Below are 10,805 nucleotides of genomic sequence, written 5' to 3'. Positions count from 1 at the left end.
ATGTGAATTGATTCATTTGTATATGGATTTAAACAGTTTTATTTTTCTAGAAAAAAGGGGCTGGGACTTGCCATAAATGCCTCCCTTGTTCTCTTAGAATGAAAATGGTGCCCATCTGAGAGGTGCAGGAAGTTGGGGGGAAAGCTTTGGATTTTAATGGGGATCATAACAGTTTGGGTGGATGGAGAACAGGCTTCTGTCTTATATATTGACACACAATAGAAGAGGGAAGTTAGTATTACTGAGGTGTCTCTTAAAGCACTTGGACACTTCGTCAATGTGGCCTACATACCTTAAATCTAAACATTCAAACAGTGGACAGTGTGCCACTCTCAACAAAAGTGCTATTAAAACCAACTGGAAATAGTGCTGATGAAATCAAAGTAATGTAGATGGGACAAGATAGCATGTGGGAGCTGCAAAATGCTAGCCATAGAGTGAACAGGAAGTTCTGCTGAACCTTAATACAACACCTATCCTTTAGATTTGTATCTTAACCATGTCCACATTACTGTTCACGTGTTGAGTTCCTCAATAGGATTTCCCACACCCAATGTTGGGGTTGATTTTGGCCTCAGGTGGCGAAGGTGCAACCGGTTGCAAAGAGTTGCTTAGACTCCATGAGGAATGAGGACCTTTCAGACTGGGGAAAGGGTGGACTCAACGGAGTTTCTGGTGAAAAGGAGGGCAACACACAAAGCCCACCCCGCACCCTACTCCAAGGCATGAATCATTCATGGGAAATATATCAGAGATAAAAGATAGCTGACAATGAGGAGCCTAAAACAAGTTTTCCCCTTCTTGTTTTCTGCCTTCCAACGCCCCATCTCTCCCTCTCCCCTCGGTCTATAGAGCTGAAATTGACCACTGCACGTCTTGCGCCACTTCAAAGTAATTTGCGCCAGAACGGAAGGCTCGGCGCTTGGGCAATCTTCATGGTGCGTTAAGATTTCTATGGCAATTGGCAAGCAAGACTTTTCCCATCTGAATATGGCTCAAAGAAAAGGCATTTATTGACACGAAGTTGGCCATCTTCAAAGACTTCATCTCTTCTAAGCAGGGGGAAAATGTGCTCTCACACAAACAAGGCTTTAAATCAGCCGTGATCCACTTTTGTCTTAGTTACCGGTGGGGGTGGAGAAGGGAGGGAAGCATCGCGCTCGAAGGTTATGATCTCCGGAGTCTGAATTCATTTTGAGTTGATTTGTTTTGGGCTTTTTTTTTTTTAACCCCCAGCTCATTCTTCATCTTCTTGGCAAATTTTATTTTTAAAGTAGCAACGACCGACAAACCACGCCCATAGGAGGAAAAAAGTTATTGGAGCTGGAGTAAATTGGCGGTTTTGCATTTCACCCACGCTGACTTGAGCGCGTTTATTTACTTAAGCTCCATTGATCTCGCTTACTTCCAAGTAACGCCCCAACTCGGCTAAGCTCTTTTACTTGAAATGAATCCCATTGACTTCTATGGGATTTGTGCTTCTCAATATAGACAGGCGAATAAAGATGCACACGTGTCGACTTGTGCCATTCAGACGAAGGGTTTCTTGACACGAGCTGGTTGCTTGCTTGATTACTTGCACGTGTGAAGGGGGCCATGAAAAGATACAGCGTGACAGAAAGAGCCGTCGCGTCTTACAGCACTTCCAAGGCAGAGTTTGTCAGTGAAGTCGACTGACATTTAGCTACCCAGCTTCACACGTTCATTTTTACCGCAGGGTAACTGCAGCAACGACAGCCTTGCACGTGTGAACACTCTGTTCATGTGGTTTTACCACCACATGAATTTCCTACCTACCGGCATGCAATGTTTTTAAACCGAGTGTGTTCTTTCGGATGCAGAAAAACTCACCCTTCAGGAACCAGCCCTGAATTTAGGTAACCTTTTCCACGTCCACATCAGAGACACTTTACGCACCTAGGTATTGGGGAGGACAGGTTCACAACGCTATTTCTCAGTACTTGTTGACTTACCGCTGAACGTCTGAAGGAACTCCACGGCAAATAATTGTGATGTAGGTAATATGAAACCTCTACCTGTGGGTTTGTTTCCTTTTAAGAATTATTTACTCTGAATGCCTGCCTCAGGGGTCGGTAGGAGGAGGTACACCAGCCTCGGCTGGTCGATCTCTCGGTGATTTGCAGTATTTGGGCGAAGGCTTTTAACTCCCGATTGCTCAACAACAGCAACAACAAAACGACTTTTCCTACCTGAAAGTAGGCTGCGGAAATGAAGGAACCAGGAGGGGGCTTTTGTGTGAAAGAACCGTGAGCTGAGATCTTGGTACCGAAAACAAATCCCTGGGCTCAGAATATGCTCACTTTCCTTATAGTCTATGACTCTGCATTGGTAGATCTTGGGCTCCTAGAAGAAGCGGGGTAGGGGTGGGGGGAGCAAAGTAGATCTGACAAACCTGAACTCTGCCCATCCCTGGGCTTACATCACAGTGTCTCGCTGTTGTTCAGGCGATGAACTCAAAAGAACAGAGGTGACACACACGCTACAGAAGAAGGGAAGAACAATAGACTTGGAGTGTACAGACAGCTAGAGGTGTACATTTGGCTGAAAAGTAGGACGAGGGTTGATATTTTGAACGGTATACGTGCGAGGGAATCCCAAACAGCAAGTGAGGAGCTATATAGTTTTACGGGCACAATGCACTAGCTCATGCACGAAATAACAGGGAGTCCCTGGGTGTTCACACGTGTCTACCCAGGCATGGCATTTGAGCGATCGAATATAGGGTGAGTTTTCTCTGCGCTTCTGGGTGTCTCCTGGCCAGGCACTGGCCTGCATTTACCACGATGTCCTGGTCATTAAATATAAAATATGTGCAGCGTGCACACAACCTTACAAGGAGCAAAGGCTATTGCAAACAAGCAGGAACAACGTGTGTGTGTGTGTGTGTGTTAAAGAGGAGGCAGGGAAAACACTTTCTCTCTCTGCGCTCCTACCTCCACCCAGTGGTTCAGTTAGATCAGGGTTTCACAAACTTGGGTCTCTGGCTGTTTTGGGACTACAACTCCCATCATCCCTGACCACCGGTCCTGCTAGCTAGGGAAGATGCGAAATGTAGTCCAAAAACAGCTGGAGACCCAAGTTTGGGAAACCCTGAATTAGATCATTGTAGACTCTGATTTAATAGTGGTGGTGGAGGTGGATCTTGAGATGGCGGTGCCTGTTACTTTAGTAAGCCAGCACTGTTGCGTTGGGGGACCATCCTATCCATTCTCTTGAGTGGGGCCCCGAACATCTGCCCCCAAATCCGGCTCTTGACGGTACCAAACTGAATCTACTCCACTGCAATTCGAAACAAATCTGCCAGTAGGTTATGTTCAGAATTGCAGGCACACTTAAGGGACTTGGATGGAGAAAAGGATTCAGAGATGGGGCAATATAGACCTGTTGAGGTGTGCGTGATGGCTCCTGCACTTTAACGGTGCCGTCGTGTCTGCGCGCTCGCTTGCTCCCGTTTCGGTGTGTCTATGCTGCAAGCACAGAGCGGCGGATCTCCAGCTTGCTGGACTGACGCTTCTGTGCAAATCTGCGCGTGTCGTCCATCCATCCATCTGTTCTAGGCGCACGGAGGTGACACGGATTGGCGCAGAGTCTTTCTGGAGACCTGTGTACAGTGATACCTCAGGTTAAGTACTTAATTCGTTCCGGAGGTCCGTACTTAACCTGAAACTGTTCTTAACCTGAAGCACCACTTTAGCTAATGGGGCCTCCCGCTGCCACCGCGCCGCCAGAGCACGATTTATGTTCTCATCCTGAAGCAAAGTTCTTAACCTGAAGCACTATTTCTGGGTTAGCAGAGTCTGTAACCTGAAGCGTCTGTAACCCGAGGTACCACTGTATATCCTTCTGCAACATCCAAGGCGCTTTAAAAATGTGTTGGGGAGTGGGGTGGGTAGGTTATTCGGTTGTTCTTTTTTATTTTTGTTATATATTTTGTGTTTTTATATTGTGATTTTATGTGGTAACAACCTCCCTGACACCTGCGGGTATAGGGCGCTATACTTACTTACTAACTTAATCATCCATCCTGCTCAGGGGCCCTGATTCTTCTCCCCCACTTACACTTACTTACTTATTTACTTACACCCACACCCACACCGCAATAGGACTCCAGCAGCCTCTGCGTCTCCCTCGGCCAGAGCAGCGATTCCCCTGCTGATGCTTCCCAGCTGTGGACCCCCAGGCGACTCTCGACTGTGCGCACCGCGATCCTTCCCGCGCGCGAAGTACCCTCCTCCTTCTTCCTCTGTCCGCGTCGCCTCCGCCTCCGCCTCGGGTGCCGGAGCCTCTGGCGGCCGGGGGAAGTTCAAAGGCAGGCTCGTCCGGCGTGGAAAGCGCTCGCCGCGCTCTGACGAAGCGCCGATTCGCGACACCCCATTAAGATACAGTTGCGCTGACCTCGCGTTTCATGGCCTGTTAGCTACGTCAATTGGCGCTTCGTCACAAGCTCGCCGAGGGGGCGCGCCCAGAGGGGACGGGGGGGGCTCCTTCCCTAACTTATATATCTGGGATATATATATGGGGAGGGGGATAATCATCAAGAAAAATAAGGGGACTCGTCGATCTCCAGTGCGCCTTCTCCTACCCTTTTGAATACCCCCTAAAACACCCCTTCTTCCCCCGAATAAAAAAGAATAACGAAAATAAGAGAGGATCCACTGCCACTTTCCAAAACACCCCTCTTCTGCGATCTGTCTCCGCGCCCACCCCCCGCCCCACCGTTTTCTACCCCCCACCCCACTCCACCAACCTTGGCACTTTTATTGGCGAGCGATTGTCCTTTGTTTATTTAAAGCCAAGGCGGCGTGAATGGTGCAAAATAAACATGATGAAAAATAACCAAACAGATGATTCCGCTTGGCGAGGAGGGGAAGGGGGGAAGGAAAGGGGGGAAAGCCGGACTTTATAAAACACACACAACACACACACACACACACGGAGCAGGAGGAGGCCGGGCGCAGCGCTCAAGGAGAAAAAGCCTTTGAAGTGGGCCTTATTATGGCCGGCATACTTGGGGGTTGCCCTAACGACGCGGCTGAAAGGAAAGCGCTCGCCTTTGTCCGCGATTTGTTCTCCTTTGCTGGGTTGCCCGCTGAAATGACGGGCGCGGGGGCTGCCTCCGAGGTGCAGCCCGCAAAGCACCAACTTCCAACTCAGACTTGCAGGCGCCGCTCTCCTGAGGACAGAAAGGGAGGCGGGAAGGGGGGAGGGAATCGGAGGAGGAGAGCAGGAGAGCACCCCTCCCCTCAAGCTGCTTCTCTCTTTTGGGGTGGAGCAGGCCACGGAAACCCAGAAGATCGCAGGCCAGTCCCCCCCACCCCGCGGCCACAAATTCATAACACCAATGTCGCTTTGCTGGATGAGAGAGGGAGGGTCGTTCTGCGCGCAAAGGGTTGGCTCTGTCACTGAATGTGTGTGTTTCCCACTTCCAGGAAGCTCACCAGCCAGGCGTGAATGCACCGGCATCTGATCCCCACCATCTGACCCTCAGAGGTATATTGTCACTAATTACGAATCGCTATTAATAATGGTCATGTTCATCTGTGTCCTCATCTTAGGGCCACAGGGCTATGGGGCCCTGCTTGGCACTTCCCATACTCATTTGGTTGACCATTATGAGAACAAGAGGCTGGGCTAGGTGGACCTTTGGCTCAACCCAGCAAAGTTGTTCTCTCTTCCACTTACAGTCCCTACTAGCTGAGTACACCCTTCTCCATCTCTTATGCATATGGACACTTTCCGCTTACAGTACTTATGTTTTATCATGCAAGCTGAAACACTCTCCATTTCCTCAGATAAATTCCACAGATCAGTCACACTCTCTTGGATCACATCCTCCAAACCCTCCCTCCCTCCCTTCCTTCCTTCCTTCCTTCCTTCCATGATGAAGTCAACACCTTCTGCCTTGGCAAGTCTTTCCACTTCACTGTTCAATATATATCCAGATGCCAGCTTTGCCAGACTAAGCCAAAACATACCAGTGCAAGTAGATAAATAGGTACCACTGTGGCGGGAAGGTAAATGACATTTCCGTGCACTCTGGCACTCATCACAGTGTCACGTTCCGGCAGAAGCGGTTTAGTCAAGCTGGCCACATGACCCAGAAAGCTGTCTATGGGCAAATGCCGGCTCCTTCGGCCTGAAAAGCAAGATGAGCACCGCACCCCATAGTTACCTTTGACTGGATTTAACCAGTCCACGGGTCCTTTACCTTTACCCTTTTACCTGTTCCATAAATAATAAAGTACTGGTACTGAAAAGTGTTCTAGAATATAGAAGTGTTCTAGAATATATAACCTAATCTGCACGCACACACACATAATCAACACTTCTGGGCATATTATTCATTTGCTAACAATGGGGACAGTGATCTGAGTTTGTGGCACCAGATTGATTGATTTACTTATTTACTTCTGAAGTAAATAACTTGTGGATTAGTCACCTTAGAGGCAAACCTATTCAGAGACACCTATTCCTTGTTCCCTTTGTTTGTGTAGTCAGGCATCTAGTCACTTCTTTTATACACATATAGAAACATTCATATTCTCTGTCATCACACATCCAGCTCATTCTCTGTTACCACACACTCTCACTGGTGCAGTTAGGTGATTTTGGTTGCTGGAGGGCAGTGCATTACTTCACTGTCTTCAACCTGTGACAACCCAATGCTGCTGCCTTTGGGGTCCTTCTGCTCATTCAGCTGAGCACACTTCTGCCCCAAAGTCCCATCCAGATGGATCCTGCCATCCTTCACCAGACATTTTACATCAGCCTTAGCCAGCATGGCACATGCGAGCTGCAGTCCAAAACATCTGGGAGGAGGATCCTGGTTGATGAAGGCTGAGTTGTGCATCTTCACAACCGCTGGATGTAGAGTAGACCACCAAGCAGCAGAAAAGGACTTGTGGAGCCTTCTCACACAAACACCCACTTGCTCCGAACCCATGTGATCTCATGTGCAGGGTTCACCCCTTGTTGGCTGCAGCTTGATGTCTGCTTGTCTACTGGAAAGACCCACCCACTCACCCACAAATGCAGCGGGTTCACATCAGGGCAAATAAAATTCAGTGAAACTGCAGTTTTTGATGCTCAGTAGCCAAGAGAGTAGTACGATTGCGAGACCTGAAAGACCTACATTGGCTCCCAGCATGTTTCCAAGCACAATTCAAAGTGTTGGTTCTGACCTTTAAAGCCCTAAATGGCCTTGGCCCTGTATACCTGAAGGAGCATCTCCAGCCCCATCCTTCAGTCTGGACACTTAGATCCAGCTCCAAGGGCCTTCCGGGGGTTCTCTCACTGCAAGAAATTACAGGGATTCAGGTGGAGAGCTTTCTCAGCAGTGGTGCTGACCCTGTGAAACACCCTCCCATCAGATGTCCAGGAGTTGAGTAACTAAACTATATAACCTTTAGAAGACATCTGAAGGCAACCCTATATAGGGAAGACTTTTAATGTTTGATGTCTTATTATGGTTTTTATATATGCTGGAAGCCACTCAGAGTCAGTTGGGCAGGGTACAAATACAACAACAACAACAACAACAACAACAACAACAACAACAACAACATCTCCTGCCACACAAGCAGAGTTGTCTGGCTTCTGCACTTGTCCTGGTCACAGAAAAGAAGATTGCAGCCTTGTAGATTGTTGATCAAGGATATTCTCCTTGTCAGTCGAGTTTTGCTAGCCAGAGGCTACATTTGTGAAGATTATGTGACACTGAAATAATAGTTAGAGACATGGGCGTAGCCAGGATTTATGTTTGGGGGGCAGGCTTTATGTTAGGGGAGGCAGAACCTCGGTTACTTAAGTATTTTTTTATTGATTTACTTGATTTAGGGGGGCAGCTGCCGCCCCTATCCCATTCGACTACGTCCATGGCTTGAGATGGCGGTTCTGGAAGGGGGCAAGGAAAGATGCAGGAGGGCAAAATGCCTTTAGGGGCGCTTCAGGGCCCCCCTTGCCCCCCACCCTCCAGGGTCTCCAGCATGAACCACCCATTTTGAGAAATCCCTAGGAACACCCTAAGCTGCCTTCCTTGTTTGCTCTGCCGGCTGCGCCTGCTGCCCGCGTCTTGACATGCGCCCCTGTTCCACAAGAGTTATAAGCCTCTCTCCCCGCAGCAGGCTCTGCCTCCTGCTCCCCCGCCAGACAAGGCACCTCGGGGGCTGCCGTCGCCTCAAAAGGCCGCTCTCTCTGGTCGTGGGCACCGTGGAAGAAGAATGGGCTCTCGGAGAAAGGAGCACCAGTTGGGCCTTCGCGCAGCGCCAGAGCCTTATAAAGACTGACTGACACCCGGCAGGAAAGTTCGTCTCCGTCTCTCCAACTTTTTTTTTCTTGCAAGAGGCGCTTAATGAAGGCTGCTCTCGCCGTCCTTTGTCTTGGCTCCCTGGTTCTCTCGGCAAAGCAGGCGCTCTCCCCACAGTCGTGAAAGGGGGACAGGCGAGGGGAGAAAGAAAGCGGGCGCAGCAGAAGTGTCACTTAGCATCTTCAAGCGGGACCTTCCAGGCGAAGTAAATATAGCGATCAAACGCCATTTAAGCGACGGATACGGGTGGGAGGGAAGGGGGGAGTTTGTGGGAAGGGGCCCTCAAGGACGCAGTCACGAGCCCAATACACACACGCACACACACATGGCTGAGTGTTTGCACTTTCTGGAGAGCCTTGTGTTGTGCAAACAACAGGCACGCGGGCTTCGTTTGGAGTCCAGGAAATTAAGAAGGCGCACTCCTTACGCAGCCAGCCACCAATGGATGCGCACTTCCTCGCCTCGGATGGAAAGCCTCTCTGCCCAGATGTGCTGTGTGTTTGTGTCTGGGCGCGCTAGCTAAACACACACACACACACGTAGAAGTTCTGTCCAGGTGTAGGCTAGGCAGGTGGTCTCCATAAACTTGTTATTGTGTGAACGCGCCGAAGGTAGTAAAAATGGTGTCTCAAGTGTGAATAGGAGCTAGCTCGGAAAGTGGGGTGTGGCGCTTGAAGGACGGCTCGGTACCACTCAGAGACAATTAAAGTACTTAAGTAACGGAGGTTCTGCCTCCCCACACAACATAAAGCCTGCCCCCCTTACATAAATCCTGGCTAAGCCCATGAATGGAGCTTTCGCCATAATGGCTGTTCAGAGCGCTTTCCGGAAGTAAGGGGTTTCAGAAAAGGAAGAAAGTCCAACAAAATTAAGATGTAAATCTAGTGGTAGCAGTGCCAGATTTATATATAAGCTAAACAATCTATAGCTTAGGGCCCCACTCTCTTGGGGGGTCCCCCCAAAATTATGAGTCATTGTAAATTGTGTTTCTAAAGGAACTTTTGTTACTGCCAAATGCCAATGTGTTTGCATTATTAAGTTTGTTATTAATAAAAAAATTAACTTAGAGCTTAATAATTATTTCACTATTAATATACTTCTTGTTAATTGTATTTCAGTTCAACAGTTACTTTGATAAAATACATATTTTGTTATGTGCAAATGGCTTTAGATACTTAATAGGTTCATAAATTACCATACAGCGTAAATTCAACACAAAAAAACAGCGACAATTTGTTGTTGACAAAGGACAGCTGGACATATAAAGGGCCCCATTACCTTCAGTAGCTTGGGGCCTCATCAAACCTCCATCCGGCCCTGAGTGGTAGTACTAGCTGTAGTAAGAGCAGCAGCTGCAGTAATCATAACAGCAGTAGCAGCAATAACACTTAACACGTATGAGGTGTCATTCAAGGAGGTTCAACACACTGTCCTGTTCCTACACCCCTCTTGTAAAATAAGGTAGGGGGTTAGCTGCCCACCTCCCCTTTAAGACAGGAATAAATCATGGTGAGAAGTATAGTATATCAAGGTATAAGTATTCTTTCCCTCCTCTTGCAAATGGTGCACCCGCGGGTTTCAGCCAGAGACATGCACACATTACATAGGGGTAAGTGTCCACCAATGCAGTTGGATTCTGAATATGCAGGAGGAATGACTAGATGAATTAGCTGCTCCAAGTTTAATTACAGTGCGTAGAAGGCTGGGTTCCAAACCTATTCAGATCTGAAAGAGTTTTGAGACTTGGTGGAGTTGGTAAAGTAGGAGAGCAAGCTTTCAAGACCCACAGAAGGCTTCTTGAGGTATTAGTCACTGCACAGTTAAAAGAGGAGGTAAACTATTAACCGCTCTTTATGTCTGGGAGCTGACTGGTTTATATTTAAGACTGAGAAGTTTTAAAAAATCCATTTCAAAAATCTGTTTATTTCAATAATTGTAAGTACTGCAGGTATAGGAAGACAATTTTTAGATGAATGATGTTACCATGTGAAATGTAGTTGTTGGAGTGTTGGACTATGAGCTGGGAGACTAGGGTTCGAATCCCTGCTCAGGCAGGAAGCTCATTGGGTGACCTTGGGCCAGTCACTGCCTCTCAACCCAACCTACCTCACAGGGTTGTGGTGGGGATTAAATGAGGAGGGGGAAGCTGCATGCCACTATGAGCTCCTTGGAGAAAATGCCGAGATAGAAATGCAATAAATAAATAAACAAATAAAGCCAATTGCATTTAATCTAATGGAATTTACTTTGCATAAACTGATATTTATCACACCGTTACCCTGAGCACATTTACTTGGAAGCAAGGTCACAGAAGAGCCAGGAAACCAAGGCTGAAATACTATGGGCACTTAGCACACAAGCCAGTTTCACTGAATCCAGTGAGACTTACTTCCCAGTACGTTTGTGTTGGAATTCTGGATAGCAGTTTAGGATCACGCCAGGTCAAACTTGCCAAGCTCACAACCATGTTTAGTATCAA

Source organism: Podarcis bocagei (assembly GCF_964188305.1).
Source record: "Podarcis bocagei genome assembly, chromosome: 6".
NCBI lineage: Eukaryota > Metazoa > Chordata > Lepidosauria > Squamata > Lacertidae > Podarcis > Podarcis bocagei.
The sequence above is the reverse complement of the archived record's forward strand: the minus strand, read 5'-3'. Positions refer to the sequence as shown.